Raw genomic sequence first — 19679 nt, forward strand, 5'->3', positions numbered from 1 at the left:
AGCATTTATGAATGTTTGCTATAGATCTCTCATTGCTGACTTTGCAGACCCCAGGAATGAGCTTATTGAGAGCAGTAATTGTCGTGAGTCAGCCACTGATTTTGGGAGGAGAAACCAAGGAATTGGAGATCCAGGATGTAGAGGATTGCCACTTGAAAGGTAGATATTAGCGTCCTGGAGATATTAAGAACCACTTGGGAAGATGTAAGTGGAAGAGTAGCTAAAAGGAAGCACCTCTCCCTCTACAACTCTAATCTGTACCAATTGGAAATTCCACTGGGTTCACAGTTCTTTTCATTACCTTCCTCATAATGAGTTGGCAGGTTATCCATACCATAAGAAAACCCCTTATTCTTTCATTAGTATGATTCCCAGCTATGATCTTCCATAAAGAGTAAAAGTCAATATTAATGAGCACAGAGACAAAAAAGATAAAAAAGGGGAAACCGGAAAACTCAAGCATGGTTGAGTTGGGGAATGGGAGGCTGGATATGGTGGCCAGTTTACTATGACTATGCTATCTTTTGGCTCTGTGATATCAGAGAGTAGCACTCTGGCCCTCAGGGTTTGGCGGATGGACTAAAGAGGAAGAGGGGAAGAAAAGAGAGGCAGAGGGAGCCATCCAAAAAATGTCACCAAACTTACGGTTTTCCTTGCAGAGTTGGTAGTTCTCGCTCACTTCTCAGGTGCCAGCGAAAGGCACCTACCGTTCATTCTTGAGGGCAAGCACCGTATGGTATTGATGCTCATCAGAGCCTGAAGATCTGGGGAGAATATGGGTCAGGATGAAGGACCCTCATCTAAGCTACCTCCCTCAGGAACTGGATTTTACAAATGACTTTTCTGATTGCAGCATTTACGTCTTTGTTCCTCAAACTGTAGATCAAAGCGTTCAGCATGGGGATGACCACAGTGTAAAAGACAGACACAGTCTTGTCCTTCTCTGGGGATTTGTCTGAGTTACTTCTCTGGTACATGAAGGCAAGTGTCCCGAAGAAGAGAACAGCAGAGGCGCAGGTGGAGAAGGTCTTGGCTCTCCCACCAGCAGACTTCACTCTCAGGATCGTTCTGATGATGGGCATGTAGGAGACCAGAATGATCACGACATTGGCCAGGAACATGAGTTTGGCAAAAAAGAGGATGACAATCTCACTTTGTGTCATGTTGCTGCAGGCAAGCTTCAGCAGTGGTGGGAGATCGCAGAAGAAGAAGTTGATCTGACTGTCATCACAGCAGGAGAGGGTAAAGATGCACATGGTATGCAGGATGGCTCCCGATACCCCACAGACATAGGCCCGGCCAAAAAGCCCCCACAGATGCCCAAGTAATTGCTACGTTATAGAGCGATGGGTTGCTAACGGCAACAAAGCGGTCATAGGCCATTACTGCCAGCAGGTAACACTCTGTGCCTGCACAGATGGTGAAGAAGAAGAACTGGGCCACGGGAGATGACCGTTTGGCTTGTGGTCAGTGTGGCTGGGACCTGAAGGGTGATGACCGAGGTATAGCAGGCATCTGGCAGGGCAAGATGGCTCATGCAGAAGTACACTGGGGTGTGGAGTTGAGTGTCCATTTGGATTAGAATAAACATTCCCACATTTCCCAGATGGGTGACAAGATAGAAGACGAGAAACATCAGGGAGAGTGGAACGGCCGGTTCAGGGTGATATGTGAAACCTACAAGAATGAACTCTGTCACAGTGGTGAGATTTCTTCTGGCCGTAGGCTCCACATGGCTGGGTGGCCTGAGGAGAATGGAAGTAGAGATTCCAGAGCTGAAGGCCTTTGTCTTCTTCAGTGTCAGACCTTAGGTGAAAACCTCATATTTTTCTGCTCAGAGAGAGAAGAGAATGTTATCATTTTAAGAATCTACAACTGGCAGTGACTATGGAGAGTGTTTGCCTATCTCTGCATCCCTCCTGAAAATGGAATTTGGGTAGGTATTTCTTCAGGTTCACTTGCTTATTGTCTGTGACTTTCTTTCAGAACAGAGAACTTTAGACTATCAAGACTGGAAGGGACCAATCTGGAGTCTCTCTCTTTTAGAATATTCCCAACAAATTGTCATGTAGCCCAGGTGTACACCAGGGCTGGCACATATGGATTCTAAGGCTGTGCCCTGTTAACTCCTGGCAGGGCCATTTGTACAGACTGTGATGTGAATGATGCCTCCAGAGTGGTCAGATGCAGAATCCTGTGTTACGTGATGGGGTCTTTCTGGGCACTCTGCCTTTGGAATATTCTCCCTGTTGGGAAAGCCACAGTGCTCTTTCTGCATCTTCTTTTTTATTTTTATTTTTTTTACATCTTTTTTGGAGTATAATTGCTTTACAATGGTGTGTTAGTTTCTGCTGTATAACAAAGTGAATCAGTTATACATATGTTCCCATATGTCTTCCCTCTTACGTCTCCCTCCCCCCGACCCGCCCTATCCCACCCCTCCAGGCTGTCACAAAGCACCGAGCTTATCTCCCTGTGCTATGCGGCTGCTTCCCACTAGCTATCTACCTTATGTTTGGTAGTGTATATATGTCCATGCCACTCTCTCGCTTTGTCACAGCTTACCCCTCCCCCTCCCCGTATCGTCAAGTCCATTCTCTAGTAGGTCTGTGTCTTCATTCCTGTCTTACCCCAGGTTCTTCATGACATTTTTTTTTTCTTTCTGTATCTTCTACACATTAGCATTATGCTCGATTCTGCACGTTGAGTAAAACCCCTCTCTCCCAAGACAGTTACTATACCTACTCGTATCTAGTCTCCTATTCTCCAAGTCAAACATTTCCAGTCATTTCAGCGACTCCTGGTGAGCCCTTTCATAATCCATTTCTGCTCTCCTGTGAACAAGGTTATCGTCTGTCTTGGATCTCTTTCTTGAGGGTCCTTGAGAGAAAGTGATTCTGTGAAAACCATTAGATTTATGGAGCCCTTATTCTGTGTTGGACATTTCCACATTAATTGGCTGATTTCTGTCAATAATCCTGAAATAGCCGTTATGAATTTCACGCTCGAAATGTGTAAGCTGAGGGTCAGGAACTTAAAGTGGCTTTTGTCAAAGGCTAAATTGCAAGCGCAGAAGCCAGGATTTAAGCTATGGTGTCACAACCCTAGGGCACTGCTTGTTTCATTAATTTTTAGCCTTTGTAGTCTAGAAGTAGCTCACAGAGAGGGGGTTTATAGAATTTGGTAGAACCAGTTTCCTGTAGAAATCAGGTTGATTCTTCACTTTCTGGTGGTGGAATGAGTTCTTTTGTTAGCTATTGATTGCTCTGGGCTCTGTTCTCCAGGATGATACCTCTAGGGGTTGAGGGTGGAGGCTGCTCCATCAGGGATTCTGAGACTCATGGGGAGGCTGGTTGGAGTCAGGGTTAAAGACTTGTTTGTGAACTATGGGGTTCTCACTAGCCGTAGAACTTCCACGGAACATTTCAGTTTTGATCCTGAGAATTCCATGGCTCGTAGGCAAAATCAAAGTCCTGGTGTTTCAGACACAGAATACCAGGTCCGCCAAGTTTCTAACAATTAACTTATCAAAGTCAGGTATGGAAACGGATGCCTACCAAATGTACTGATTAGCGGTAGCTTGAGTATGGACCACCCTGGTTTATTCCATTGCTCCCATCTTCTCTGATCTTAAACATCTTTCTTCCAGAACACTGCTGTTACTGTGATATTTCTGTGCTCCAACCACCTGCTTCTTTCTGTCCCTCTGTTAAATGTTTCCCATCATTTTTCTCTTCTCTGCTTCCTCATAACTTTGACTTATACATCGTTGTGGCTATTCACCCCATGGAAATTCATCATCTTTAGCTCTATTGAAAAACTGAAAAATTATTTCAGTTTTTTTTTAGTTCAAATACTTTAAAAAGGGAACTTGATTTATCCAGCTGCCTTTTTGAGAGCCAGTCCAAAAGTTAAAAAGTTGAAATTATATAGCCAGCCTACATATTAACTGTCTGCTGTGTCCAAAGGGTCAGTTATGTGATACAAAACATAGCTTCAAGCCTTCAGGTGGGTTGTGGAAAGCACCGGCATTGTGACATCTCTTTGAGACCCGAGTCTCGAAAACTCAGTTTGGAACCTACTGGTATAGGCATCCTGAATTTGCACTCACATCTATTATTCTGTTCCATGGCTCAATACATCCTTCTTTCAAAGCAGAATTCTTTATCCTTATTTAGCCACAGAATCTTCTCTTCCTTCTTTCCACAGAGATGGAAATTTAGAGACCTGGAACCCATGCTTTAGGACGCACTTAACTAGATGTCCTCTAACAATTTTTTTGCTATGCTTGTATCTGAAGCTCAAGATTATAAATATAAGTTTCTTTGAAGCTTTTAAAAGATTACTCTGAATATTTCAATATTTGGACTAGACAGCCAGCACATTCAGATTGCTAAACAATCATATGCTTTAGAGACTTATAGCAGCATCCCCCTGCTTAGTAGGATTTGGACTGGCCAATCCCACCATCTTTTTTCAGAACAGTCATGACCTTTCAGTCCAGCCCTTGGACATGTTCCACAACATTTGCATAACTTAGTTCACACGGCCTGAGAATAGACACCATCATGCCCTCGTTGACCTAAAAAGAAATATTCATCTGGCAGCTTTCTTCTGGATGGTGGTAGCTAAAACGTGTACCTATTCAAAACATTGTCTCAATGGGTAAACCTCACAATGAGAACATTCCTTGAAACTGTGAGTCATTAGCTGTTGTCTGGTAATTTCTGTGTCCATGTCTGTCCAATGTCTGACAGTATGTTAGAAGAGCATCTGGGTGACTGGTTTCTCTTTCTCTCCAGGATTTGGGGGGCTCCATAGTTACTGTGCACGTGACCCTCAGGATGGGCTCATATGCTCTTCTCCACACTGGTTGGAAATACCTATGACCCTCACACAGAACCCTGGAGTCGGAAAGGACCCTGTGAGGCAGTCCTGTGATTTTCCTGCTCTGCTTGTCAGAGGCCTCAGCCTTTGTGGAGATGCCTCAAGGGACCCAGCAGTGGGAAGTAAACGGGAGGCTGACCAGGTGGGGAGCTGCCAACTCAGCCCCAGCTTCAAACAAAGCAGAGTTTCTTTTAACGCCGGTAAACAAACAGGTGCTTCATTTCATTTTGTTTGAAAAGGGCATTCCAGTGTTAAAAAAAGATTAACATCTGGTCCAACATGTTCTTTTCATTTAGCAGAAGAGAATATTGAACCTCGGAGAAGTTAACTTTTACCTGAGGTGTCAGAAAACATTCCCTCCCAAATTTATCTTGATGGGGCCTCAATACGAGCATCTTATTTGGTGCCTTAGGAGAGGCCATGGAGTTGTGAAAGAACAAAGCAGTCCAGGATGGAGCCACAGGGATAGGAGGATTGCTACGACGTAGTCAGGACACTCAGCGGCCAGGTCACGCAGGTTTCCATCTCATCACCTTCCTCACTGCACATCCCCTCCTGTAACATCCATTTCTACATTATCTTTTCGAAAGCTTCTTTCAAGGGTCTTTCTCTCTAACCTCGCCAGCTGAGACAACCTCCTCAGAGGGATGGGCCTCATCCTCGGTACATGATCTGAATACCTAGCTATTCAACCATGTGGGTGACAGGGGAGTAATAATATCTCCATGCCAATTACTGTTCCCTGCACTTGACATATTTGTTGCTAACTGCTGCAACCATCAGTAAGTACGTAGGTCTATGCTTGTTTCACAGAAGACAGAATTAAAGCCCTGGGAAAATAACCTGTGCAAAAGGTCACACAGATAAAATTTAAATTTTTTCAAACTTTTGGAAAGCACACTTAATAGTCTCTGGAAAATATATGATCTCCCAACATAGTTACAAGATTTACGTTACCTCATAGGGAAAGAACTGGTCCTTTTGTTCCTGCGAGGAACTTCTATGAAGCACTGATGATATTTTTGTTTTCTGAGCAGATCCAAGGGGATTGCTGCTGTGGTGATCTGAAAGTCACAGTAGATGCAATTACCTAATCTTCCTTGGGCTGATTTTGTGGATATGCTGAAACCCACTTTTGAATAAACCCACAGCAGGTAGCAAGACCAGGCTGTGCACTCAGTTTTATCCAGAGTTCCTGGGCAACATTCAAAGCTTGCAACCTCCAGGTTCTCCGGGTGTCTAACTGTTTTGCCTTCCTGCCCAATTCAGATTGCTTTGTTTCTGAATCGTTGAGTTTTCTGATCCAATTGAATCCTTTGGTGTTTTTAACGTCTTACAGGTGTCACCTAAGATGATGCTTCTGGTATGAAGATGGTAATGCTAAACGAAAGATTCACTAGAGAAATTCATATTCATAGAGAAATCAAATTCGTAGAGAAATCAAGATTCCTCTATGATTCACTGTGATAATTCACCTGCCTGCAGTGGGGCTTACGTGAGTCCAGACTTGCCTGCAAATCACAAAATGAATGGGACAGGGCTTTATGTTTCTGGGAGAAGTCTTCTGCCTTCAATTAGAGCTGACTCAGGGCTCTCAGTAGGTAAGAAAACAATGGGTCTGGGGATTAAAAAGCTCAGGAGGGTAAGTGGTAGATCCTAAATGACATAATTTCCCATGTTCCTCTCTGTGCTCGTCAGGGACTGAACATCGTCACTTCCATGCCACTTTCTCCAGGGCTGGAAAGAAACGGAGAGACAGTCCAGACCTACTTTGATACATTACAGATGAAGGTACAGACCTGGGGGTGGTGGTGCACGTCTTATCCGAGGTCACATAGCTTCTCAGCTGCCAGCTGGAGGGCTGATCAGAAATGATGGTGGAGGATGGCTATGGTCAGGGGAGGAGACTAGGACCGTGAAACCACAGTCTCACCCATTAGTCTGGTCTGCTCAAGGATTCTGTTTCCTTCCAGACCCAGTTCAAGTCTTACCACTTCTGGGAAAGCTGACTAAACCCAATATAGATCTTCCCAGCCCTCAGTGAACTGTACCTGGATTTGCTTTCCATTCTATATTGTGGCAGAGTCTGGAGCATCAGGTCTTCTTTAGTTTAAACATCTGCCTCACAAAATATTCTGTGGGAGAAGGGTTCAGTCCTTTAGCCTATTTATTTTTTTAAAAAAAATTTTGTTTTATATTGGAGTATAGTTAATTTACAATGTTGTGTTAGTTTCAGATGTACAGCAAAGTGATTCAGTTATACATATATCCACTCTTTTTCAGATTCTTTTCCCATATAGGTTGTTATAAAATATTGAGTAGAGTTCCATGTGCTATACAGTAAGTCCTTATTAATTATTTATTTTATATATAGTAGTGTGTATATGTTAATCCCAAACTCCTAATTTATCCATCCCCCCACCTTTCCCTTGTGCTAACCGTAAGTTTGTTTTCTACGACTGTGAGTCTCTTTCTGTTTTGTAAATAAGTTCATCTGTACCATTTTTTAAGATTCCAGATATAGGTGATGTCATATGGTATTTTTCTTTCTTTGTCTGACTTACTTCACTTAGTATGATGACCTCTAGGTCCATCCATGTTGCCGCAAATGGCGTTATTTCATTCCTTTTTATCAGCCTATTTAATTTTGAAATAAAGGAAGATCACTTTAATGGTGTTAAATCAGTAATAACAACAGAGCTGGGAAAAGTCATAACTGAGAAGGGGCCTCCTAGGGCTCCTTGATTCCCATTTTGTTGTTGCCAAGGAAAGTGGGGAGGCACATCATCTGTCTATGTATCACTAAATCATATGTCTTAGTTTGGCTTATTTTTGATCTCTCTCTCTTTGTATGTGTATTTGTTTTCTAGTTATTTCTAGTTGGTTGTTTTCTTGAATAAGATAAACATTAATTCTTTTTCCACATAAAAGAAGCCTGGAAATAGGCAGCCCATGGCTGGTATGGTGGATTAGAAATGTCATCAGGGGCTTAGGCCCTTTCTGCTCTGCTGTTTTCTATGCGTGGCTTGTAGCTTCAAGGTCACCTTGGTAGCTGAATGGCAGCCAGGGCCCCAGCCATCACATCCACACTCCAGATCAGAAGAATAAAAACCTAGAGGCAAGTGTTTTGAGTTTTGTGCTATTATAACAATGCTTTATGAACATTCTTGCACCTGCACCCTGGTAGGCATGGGCAAGAGTTTCACCATTGTGCATACTTAGGTCACTGAAATAGCTGAGTCACTGGTTATGTGTATCTTTGATTTTTAAAGGATAATGCCAAACTGTTTAACAAAATTGTTAGACTAATTTATACTACCCATTTTCCATATCCTTGTCAATATAGTGGTGTCATACTCTTTAATTTTTGCTAATCTAACGAGCGTACTGTGGTTTCGATTGGCATTTTCCTGATTACTAACGAGAAGAAGCATCTCTTCATAGGTCTATTGGCTATTTGGATAGTCTCTTTTGTGAATTACCTGTTTGAGCCATCTTTTCTTAGTGATTTTTAAGTACACGCACGGGCGCGCGCACACACACACACACACACACACACACACACAATATAATAGTCCTTGTTGATTGTGTGTCTTAAAAAGATTTTTTCCTATTCTGTGTTTTGACCTTTCATCTTCTTAATCGTGTGTTTTAATGAACAGAACCTCTTTAATGAATACTGACACATTTAGGGATAAATTTATGATTAATGCTTTTTTTTTACATATATGAAATTCTTCCACATAATGAGGTTATGAGAATATTCTCCTCTATTATTTTATAAAACTTTTATTAACTTCCCTTTCATATTTAGTTCTTTAGTCTACTATGAATTCATTTTTGTGTGTGGTGAGAGGTAGAGGTCTGTATCAGTTAGGGTACTTACAAGTAACAGATGGCACATTCAACTTGGATAATGTCTAGTAAAGTCACTATTTAAAAAAGGTGTGGACAACATTTAAGAAAACCAAGATGGGATGATGCGGTACCTCACAGCTAGTAACAGAGGGAAACCATTACCAGTCTTACAAGTTGTCATTCGTATTGTGGCTTTTTGACCCTCAACCGGCGACTTCCGACATCACTGTTTTCAATTGCCTCGAGCCAGCAGAATGGGAAGGAGCATGGCTTGTTGGAAATGGTCTACACCGTTTATTCAAACATTCTATTGGCTAAACTCTCAGCTACATGTCTATACTTAGCTGCAAAGGAGGCTGGTTAAAAGTCTAGTTTTTTAACCAGTCCTAGCTGAATAACACGAATCATTTGGAGTCAGAGGGCAAACTGTGGTAGGCAGCCCCTTAGATGGCTCCTGATGGTTCCTGCCCTCTGGTATTCACGTCTTTGAGTAATTTCCCTCTCTTGGGAATGGCCTGGATTTAGTGACTCACCTTTAGTAGATAAGATGTGGTGGGATGTTACTTTTGAGATTAAGTTTCAAGAAGACTGTGGTGGGCAATTAGTTCAGAGGAAAGTCATCTGTCATGTTGTGAGCTGCCTCACGGGGAGGTCCACGTAGCAAGGAACTGACATATTTGGCTACCAGTGGGGAAGGAACCAAGTCTTCCCAAATCCATGCCTTAACTTTCAGCCCTTGCCAACATGTTAATTACAGCTTTGTGAGAGACCCTGAGCCAAAGACATCCAGCTAACCTGTGTCTGGATTCCTGCCCCTACAGAAGCTGCAATAGGAAAGGTTTGCTGCTTTAAGCTGCAAAGTGGACAACAATAGACAGTGACATGCAGTAGGGGAACTGTTGTTCTATAGGCTCACGGGGAGATGCTATCGGTGGCAAACAGAGCTTCCATACTCTGCTTACGTCTTGGGGTTCTTTTTTCCCCTTGGATGTTAGCCTTTGATTTCTTAGTATCTTTTCACCTTTTTATTTTATCTTTTTACATGTTTTTCAGGAGCCAGCTTGGTCAGAAAATCCTAGTCCACCGTATTGCCAGAAATAGAAGTCCTGTTCATTTAAATCTTTCTGCTTTTCAATAGATCTTTCTTGAGCACCTACTGTGATTCAGGAGGTGCACTAAAAATAGTAATTCTTGCCTCCATGGAACGTACATTTTACTGGGGGTGGGGATAAAAAACAAACATGCAGTTACATATCAGGCGTTGTTGTGCCTTGAAGAATAAAATAGCAGGGTAGGGGGATAGACAGTGACATGCAGTAGGGGAGCTGTTGTTCTAGATATGGAGGTCAAGAAAGGTTTCTCCCAAATGAGGCAACGTTTCTGCAGAGACATGAATAAAGTAAATGAATGGGTCTTGTAGGTTGATAATGGGTTGGGGGTGGGGGCGAGGAGAATGCTTGTGTAGAGAGTTTCTCCTTTGTAGGTCTGCAGAGGATGCTGGGAAGCAGGCATGGATCTCTCATTCCTTTTATTTCAGAGGGGTTGAATGTAGGGAACTTGGACACTGCTTGGTGGATTGTGGATCTGAGAATCATTGTTGCTCTCAGTCTCTCAGACATCAATAGAGCTGTCTTATCTGGGACAAGCCCCATGGCTGATGCTGACTTAAAGGCCCAGATCCTATCTTAGCCATCACAGAGAATAGGGTCCGTGTACGTTCTGAATAAAGTTTTATTGAATAACCATCACATGCGATCTCTTCCAGCTTCTATCCATCCAGCTGCTTAGCCAAGAACTGGCAAGTGTACAGGGATTGAGGCTGAGTAAAGTTCTCTCCTTGTTAAATCGGTCTTTTATTTTATTTATTTTGTCTTCTCTTACCTATGACCTTTGAATGTCCCTTCACATGACTCCCAAGTTCCTAAGCAGGAAAAACCATCTTTTATGGTTCCTGGAGAAAGAGCCTAATGAATAAGGCTATTTTTTTGTTGTTGTTGGGAGAAATTTATTTATTTATTTATAATTTAATTTTTATTTTATATTGGAGTACGGTTGATTCACAGTGTTGTTTTAGTTCCAGGTGTACTGCAAAATGATTCAGGGGCCATTTTGCCTTAAGTCACTGTGTACCAGAGAAGGGACAATTGTTTATAAAATGGTGTTCAAAGGTGATATAAGAGAGTAGATAAGACTAGAGTTTCTGGAACCTGAGTCCCTGAGCTCAAATCAAGAGGCTTGCTTCTGTGACCCTGGACAACTTATCTTCTCTATGTCTTATTTTCCCCATCCCTACGTGGGGATAATAATTGCACCTACACCATAGGGTTGCTAAGACATCATAGAGTTGTTAAATACATCTAAAAGTTTTCAGAATAGTGTCTGACATATAATAGGTGCTCTGTTACTCTTAGCTGTATTAATAATAATAATAATATTTTATTAGGAGCTAGAACAATGAGTTATTAGGTTCTTTAGGTTGTAAAAGAGACCATTCAGATTATCTAGTAGAATATGGGTCTATGGTTAAGACTTTTATGCTCCAAAAAGGAGACAGGGGTTTCTTGGGGGGACCTATTGGGAGTGCTAGAACTCAGTCTGGAACATAACTCAAGATTTGGAAAGATCTAGTGTAGCACTAGGGACTGGTTTATATGGCTGCCTCCTCCGCGTCTGACATTTGCTCATTTCCTCTCTGGTCTGTCCGTAAACATGACTCAGCCATTCTCTCCATAGCTTATCATCATTTGTGAGTCTCATTTCTCAGCTAACTTAGTCTTTTCCCATACTGTTCAGTTTAAATCCTCAAGGGGGAGATATTTTTAAAAAAAAAAAAAATTAATTTTTGGCTGCGTTGGGTCCTCGTTGCTGCGCACGGACTTTCTTTTTAGTTGTGGCGAGTAGGGGCTACTCTTCATTGTGGTGAGCGGATTTATCGCGGTGGCTTCTCTTGTTGCGGAACATGGGTTCTAGGTGCGTGGGCTTCAGTAGTTGTGGCACATGGGCTCAGTAGTTGTGGCTCGCGGGCTCTAGAGCACAGGCTCAGTAGTTGTGGTGCAGGGGCTTAGTTGCTCTGTGGCATGTGGGATCTTCCCGGACCAGGGCTCGAACATGTGTCCCCTGCATAGGCAGGTGGATTCTCAACCACTGCGCCACCAGGGAAGCCCAAGGGGGAGATATTTTTATTGCTCCTGCTTAGTAATCTTACAGCTCTAGAGCATCTAATGGCTCTCTACCCTGTTCACGCATTGATGAAACCTGGGTCAGGGGCTTATTCTAGTCTGATCACTTGAAGGGGAAGGTCAAGTGCTAGAACAGTGGTTACCCAAGCTATGAGTGGGGAAGTTTCTCCTGCAATGAGAAAATGATAGAAGTATAGACACACTCTTCATTTACTTTATTTACTGAGTCTCATAATGAGACCCAGTCCTTTCTTTATTCAAAGAGTGTAAATATAATCAGTGTCAATGGAGACAGATCTGCCGTAACATACTGGAGAACTCCTTTCCATTAGAGTTCTATAAGTGTGGAATCCTTTGGCCCTGATGACCAAGCTTGAACTAGTCCCCAAAGGGGAATTTATGGTAGGATTCCAATGTGCCTTAAGGAAGCAAGAAAATAACTGTGGCTGCTTTAGAAGTACAACGGGAAGTAGGAAATAGAAACTGTCAGAGCTCTTAGTCTTTTTTGTTGCAGATTCTCTTTGAATAACGACTTCGTTTTTGCCCCTCTCTTGACTTCTCTACTTTGGACAATCGGGTCTCCTATGCTAAATCTCTTTTACGTGTTGAACTTCATAACGCCCATGGAAAAATTTTTATTAAACCTAACGTGGGTCAGGTGCTCACTTCTGAACAAATCAGCTGTAGGTAGGGTGAAGGGCCATCTTAATAAAATGGTTGTTCCCATATAGAAGGGCATGGAGGATCAACTTCTCATAAATTCAAGATTGGTTAGAGGGGTTCATTGGGCACACAACAAGACATTCCGTGAAAAAGACATCATTTGGCTACCCTTGACTATGTGGGATGTAAACAAATGCACTCTCCCCTTCCATCCCCCAAGTTAAACACCCATATTGATTTTATTTCTTGGGTGAAAAGGATTTATATTCACCTTCCCGAATTCATTCTCTTGCCCTATCATTTGTTCATGATCTCCTTACTATTTGTTCACGGCCATGGAATTGTGGCAAGGCCCAGGGTTGATATCGGAAAGTGAGGGAAAGGGAAGGGAAGAGAAAAATATATATTGAGCAATTAATTGGTGGTAGATTTCTCAGTCATCACCTTATTTAATTTTTACCATACACTCTTAAATTAGGAGTTGTTACATTTGTTTTAGACGAGGAAATTTAGGATCTGAGAAATTAAACCATTTACCCTAGGTTTCACAGTGAATTGGTGGTAGAATTGGGATTCAGATACAAGCCTGACATTCCTTGCCTATGCGGCTGTAAACTCTGAACAAAGGGACTTTGAGCAAAGGCCCAAAGAGACTATGAGAAAGTGTTTTCTGAATTGCAAGGTGGGATCTTCTACCTAACCATGCCTTCGCTATTTGCCGCTTCCGTGAGGCTCAAATGAGACCATGCATGTGCCATAAAAATGTGTTCAAAAACAATTACTGAGAACTCCTCTGGTCCGAACTCTGGACTTGGAGACGAGTTCAGCAACAAAGAAAACAGACTCTGCCCTGAAGGGTTCTGCAGCCTTGTGCAGGAGTTTCAGTTACTTTCCCCTCTTACCACATCTTTGCCGGAGAAGATAATATGTGCTTCAGGGCTTTCCTTATACCTGCCTTATACCTACCTTTGCTCTCTGACTTTGCCATTCCTGGAAATAGGATGCTTGGTAGGAGAAAATAGTTCATGAGGCAGGCTATGTGAGTGGAGAGGAGAGGCAATGCACCATATCCTTCAGAAACTAAGGAATTAGTCCTTGAGGAAACATCCCCAAAGGCTTAATTCACCTTGAAGATATCAGAGTAACAACAAAGCAGGAATAACAAAACCTGATTAAGTGATTAAGTGGGAAGGCAATTTGCAAATTTGGAATTTGCAAATTTCATTGTTCTGGAGTGAGCTCTCCAAGGGGCGACTGGAATGTCTAGAATGGTGAAGATAAAGGCTCATTTTTTTTTTTTTTTTTTTTTTTTTTTTTTTTTTTTTGTGATACGAGGGCCTCTCACTGTTGTGGCCTCTCCCGTTGCGGAGCACAGGCTCCGGACGCGCAGGCTCAGCGGCCATGGCTCACGGGCCCAGCTGCTCCGTGGCATGTGGGATCTTCCCGGACCGGGGCACGAACCCGTGCCCCTGCATCGGCAGGCGGACTCTCAACCACTGAGCCACCAAGGAAGCCAGAAGGCTCATTTCTTAAACACTCCCTTCCCTTGGCCATTGAGAGACTCAGTTTTGTCTTACACAACACTCCTCCCTTACTGAGGTGACCAGTCACTCACGCATTTAAAAAAAAAAAAAAAAAAGACTATTTAGTTTTATCCACAGGGATCTCCTGATATAATCCTTGTCCCAGAAAAAAAGGCAGTATTGATGGGAGCAAAACTGAGAGAGAAAGGATGGGAAAGCCAAGCATGCAAAGAGTATTGGGCTGGACTGAGATTAACTGAAGACCTCTGGGGGCTCTGAGATTCTGTAAATGATGATGTCAGTGAGCATTTATGAGACTTCTGGGTTCTTAGGAATGGACTGGAGGTGGGAGAGGGGGAAGAAAGTATATCTGAATTGCTGGAAATAAATGCTATCACATTTGCAGTTAAAAGTTTTTAAAAAGATCTTTTACTGAAGTATAGTTGATTTACAAAGTAGTGTTAATTTCTGCTGTACAGCAAAGTGATTCACTTATACATCAATATACATTCTTTTTCGTGTTCTTTTCCATTATGGTTTATCACAGGATATTAAATATAGTTCCCTGTGCTACACAGTAGGACCTTGTTGTTTATCCATCCTATATACAATAGTTTGCATCTACCAACCCCAGACTCCCACTCCATCCCTCCCCCACCCTTCCTCACCCTTGGCCACCACAAGTCTGCTCTCTATGTCTGTGAGTCTGTTTCTCTTTCGTAGATAAGTTCATGTGTGTCATATTTTACATTCCACATATAAGTGATATCATATGGTATTTGTCTTTCTCTTTCTGACTAACCTCACTTTGTATGATGATCTCTAGTTCCAACCATGTTGCTGTAGATTTGCAGTTTTTCTTGTGTGCCTGTGGTACCTCTCTACCTTCTTTTTGTTTGTGGGTACCGGTTGCATATACTGCTGGTGCCTATTAGGATATATTAATACGGGAAAAAAATGGACCAAGATGAGAGGTCCTTACACCCAGATCTACACACTCTGTGACACTTGGAATCTACCAGTGACCTTTCTGAAGGCCGCTTTCACATCCTTATTTCTCAGGCTGTATATCACAGGACTCAGCATGGGGATGACCACACTGTAGAAGACAGACACTACCTTGTCTTCCTCAAGGGATTTGCCTGAACCACTCTGCAGATACATGAAGATGAGGGTCCTAAAGAAAACGGCCACAGCAGTGAGGTGGGAGGAGCATGTGGAGAAAGTCTTAACCCTGCCACCTGAAGAGTTCACCCTCAAAATGGTCTTGATGCTAAGCAGGTAGGAAATCAGGATGACCAAGGCACTGGCCAAAATCACAAAGTTGCCAAAGAAGACAACGACAGTCTCAGTGTTTGTTGTGTCACTGCAGGCAAGCTTCGGAAGAAGTTGATCTGACTGTTTTCACAGAAGGAGCGGGTGAAAGTACACGTGGTACGCAGGATGGACCCCGCTACCCCATAGACTTAGGCTCCCAGCACTAGACTCCAGCAGTGTAGAGCAGTGGGTTGCTAATAGCCACATCGCGGTCACAGGCCATCACAGCCAGCAGGGACCACCCTGTGCCTGCACAAATGGTGAAGAAAAAGAACTGGGAAGCACACTGGCCATGGAAGATGACTGTCCTGCCTGTGGCGAGTGTGGCCAGGACCTGAGGGGTGCTGGCCGAGGTGTAGCAGATGTCTAGCAGGGAGAGGTGACTCAGAAGGAAGTACGTTGGGTGTGGAGTTGGACATCCTCTGGGATCAGAATCATCATCCCTAGATTCCCCAGAAGGGTGACTAGATAGAAACTCAGAAACACCAGGAAGAGGGGAATCTCCAGCTTAAGGTAGCCAGTAAAAGCCCATAAGGATGAACTCAGTTACTATGGTGAAATTATTCTTGGCCATGGATTCCACACAGACTGTTGATCTGAGGCTGAGAATGAAATGAAAAAAAAAAAAAATCCCAGAATTGAAAGACTGATGTTTTCTCTCTGGTAGAAGTTAGGTTTCTATTTCTGGGCAAATGTACAGAGATTGTTTCTGAGAAATCTTACACCCGGCTGATTCTTCTCCGGCATCCTGCATTTTTTGGAAGCTGAGCCATGAGCTGGTGTTTCTAATTCAAATTAACTCTGGTTTATATTTGGAAATTCCTGTGAAGATAAGAGACACATAGACTCCGAGATTTGGAAATAATCTAGGCAGCATCTGCTCTAATCCCCACTGGATCTTGGATCTCTGCGGCACACCCTCCACGTGTTTGTACGGTTGCCTTGTGAGCTTCTATCTGTGGACAGTTCTACCTGTTAAGCCTCTTTTTGTATCTGGGTTCTTTCTCTTTATATTCTATGCATTGACTTTAGTTTCGCCTCTTCCAGACACAGCTGTTCTAATCCCTTTTTCTCAGGAAAGCGTTTCAGATGCTGGAAGATGACAACTCTGCTCTTTATGTGAACTATTCTCTCATATTACCCATTGATATATATTTTTCTTATTATCTAATTCAGCGTGTGGTCAAAAATGCTTAGTCAGTTGGTATTAAAAGATGTTTAAGGGTACAAACTAGCAACTAGTAGATAAATAAGTTCTGGAGATCTAGGCCACAGCACGGTGATTATAGTTGAAATACTGTGCTGTAAACGTCAAAGTTGCTGAGAGACTTGATTGTTCTCACCACAAAGAAGACATGATAGTTATGGGACATGAGAGAGGTGTTAGCTTATGCTATGGTGGCAATCATATTGCAATCTATGTGTATCAAACCAACACATTGTACAACTTCAACTTACACACTGTTATATGTCAATTACATCTCCGCATCAATAAAAAAACTGAAAGTCTTTTTCTCCATTTTAATCTTTACCACTTTCATCTTTCCTCTAGCTCTCATCAGTGGTCACTAGTGGGAGGGAGACACTGACATATCATGTAAAACATAGCCTCCTTGAGCTGTTCCCTCCACCCCACTCCAGCAGCCTGGCCTGGGGATGAGTTGTGTTCTTTGGAAGGCCCTTTTGGTATGGTCAAGATCCATGGCTACCGTCTCTAGGACAAACACTGACTAGCTGAATAACCTTCAGAAGTTCACTTTCCCTCCTTGGGCTTTACTTTCTGTCCTGAAAAATGGTAGGACTAGATTATATGATCATTAAAGTTCTTTTGCTCTCACAGTCCATGATTTGTATGTCTAGGTGTATGGGCTAAATGAGGCTCTTGAAAGAATTTTCCTAACATCTGTACTATGTAACGTGTATACTCTAGCTACTAATTACTGAGTATATTAAATATGCAGGCACGATTTCAAGTGATTGATAGATACTTAAACATATCATGGAATCTTGAATCCAAAGATTCAAGGAAATCTTGAATATTTCCCAGTTCCTTGAATCAGGAACTGGGGCATATTAACCATATTCCCCAGTTCCTGATAAACCATCATTATTGAACAGGCTAAGGTCTTTCTTCATATTATTTTCCCTCCTATCCCTCCATCCTCAATCCTTCCCCAACCCCTCATAGGGATCTACTTTAGTATATGTGAAATATATATCATCCCATGTTTATTCCTTTTATATTTATTTAGAAATATGTGTATCTTTATTTTTTTAATATTTATTTTATTTAGTTATTTGGTTGTGCCGGGTCTTAGTTGTGGCAGGTGGGTTCCTTGGTTGCGGCTCGCTGGCTCCTTAGTTGTGGCATGCGAACTCTTTAGTTGTGGCATGCATGTGAGATTTAGTTCCCTGACCAGGGATCGAACCTGGGCCCCCTGCATTGGGAGCTCAGAGTCTCAACCACTGCTCCAGCAGCGAAGTTCCAAAAATATGTGTGTCTTTAAAAAAATATAGTGATTTTAGTGTGTTTTAAATTTTATATGCATGATCTTTTTTGTGTCTTTTCCCACATATAGCACATCTTTGTGATTTATCCATGTTATGTAGGTAAATCTAGTTTGTTATTTCTGATTTTATTATGGTTTTCTTGTGTGCTTACAGCCCACTTACTTACCCTTTCCACTAAAAACTTTGGAGCTTTGCATATATTATCTTGTTTAATCCTGGAAATAGTCCTTCAAGGGCTGTTATCTTATTTTTCACTAATGAGGAGTTTGAACTTCTGGGAGATTAATTTGTCTAAGGTCACCCAGTTTAATAAGTGGAAGATGTGTGTTCCGAACAATATTGGTTTGATGGCAAATTCTCTGCTCTTTTGCTATGAATTTGTTTTGCCACCTTCCTACATTTAACTACACATTTATGATTTATGGAATCAAAGAAATCTACCTGCAGTTCTTTAGATAATCAGATCCTTCCTACTTTCAAGTTGTGAGTAAACTTGGTTAATTTCAATATCTTTCTCAACCTCTAATTCTGAAATTGTCATAGTCCGTTTTCGATCCATCTCATGGTGAGATCCCAGGGTTCCCTCTGATTTAGGGACAAGATTGTTCGATGCACACGACCAGAGATTAGGTGGCAGATCATCTGGGTACAAATGCAGTCACACAGGGTTTGTGCCACAGGCAATACCCAACTCATAATTTAGCCCTAATCCTTCCGGCAGCCCTTTAAGTTGGGTATAGCCATGACTATTTGATGGAAGAGTAAAAGGAGGCTCAGAGATGTTAAGGAGGTTGCCCAACTTGCCACACACCTAGGAAGAAAGAAAATCAACATTTCGATCTGGGACTTTCTAACTCTAAATGTGGTGCTCTTTCTGCCCCATTGTGCTCTCTTCATAGGGGAGCAGAATTACCATTTCTTCAGACCCAAGTCTCAACAGACTTAGTTGGCCCATATCCCTCCTTTGGTACGTTCTTGGGAAAATTGCTTACCCAGTTAGAATCTCAACTTTCTCAATAATAAAATGAGAAAATAATTGGGGCTTCCCTGGTGGCGCAGTGGTTGAGAGTCCGCCTACCCATGCAGGGGACACGGGTTCGTGCCCCGGTCTGGGAAGATACCACATGCCGTGGAGCGGCCGGGCCCGTGAGCCATGGCCACTGAACCTGCGCGTCCGGAGCCTGTGCTCCGCAACGGGAGAGGCCACAATAGTGAGAGGCCCACGTACCGCAAAAAAAAAAAAAAAAAAAAAAAAAGGAACATAATAATAATTTTTGAAAACTTAGAATGGGTTTTTACCTAATGTGATAGAGTTTGCTTATTTTCCAGAAAAGCAACTTCCAGAATATTTCCCAGAAGGAAACTTTTCAAGACCAGGCTGTTGACACCCAGTTTTGAAGATATTATTTAAGAAGGGGCTTGGGGGTACCAGCAGCTTAGATTGGGCCCAGAGTAGAGGACAGCTATAGATTCCCTGAACCCAACAGCTCATAAGTGGGAAAACAAAGGTTTGTGGCCAGTTGACATTTTAAAAAGTCTTAGGGACACTTATGAGTTGACATTATTACTTGTAATATGTTTTGGTTATAATATGTAATGTAGAAGAATATGCAGTCTCTGGAGGGGATAGGGAAAGAGAGACAGTCTTAGCCTGGAGCAACACTTCAGAGAAGAGATGTGCTTACTTTAACTTGGAATCTTCTCCCAAACTCTTCCTTCTCTTTCTTCCAAGGGTTGAGTC

General features: G+C 42.4%; 2 pseudogenes; both read right to left on the minus strand.

Annotated features, from left to right (window-relative positions):
• Positions 1–800: 800 nt before the first annotated feature.
• On the minus strand, positions 801–5545 carry LOC136127016 (olfactory receptor 9I1-like; annotated as a pseudogene).
• Positions 5546–15100: 9555 nt separating this feature from the next.
• LOC136127299 (olfactory receptor 9I1-like) lies at positions 15101–16001 on the minus strand (annotated as a pseudogene).
• Between the last annotated feature and the right edge of the window lie 3678 nt (positions 16002–19679).

This window comes from Phocoena phocoena, chromosome 8 (genome assembly GCF_963924675.1).
Source record: "Phocoena phocoena chromosome 8, mPhoPho1.1, whole genome shotgun sequence".
Taxonomy (NCBI): domain Eukaryota; kingdom Metazoa; phylum Chordata; class Mammalia; order Artiodactyla; family Phocoenidae; genus Phocoena; species Phocoena phocoena.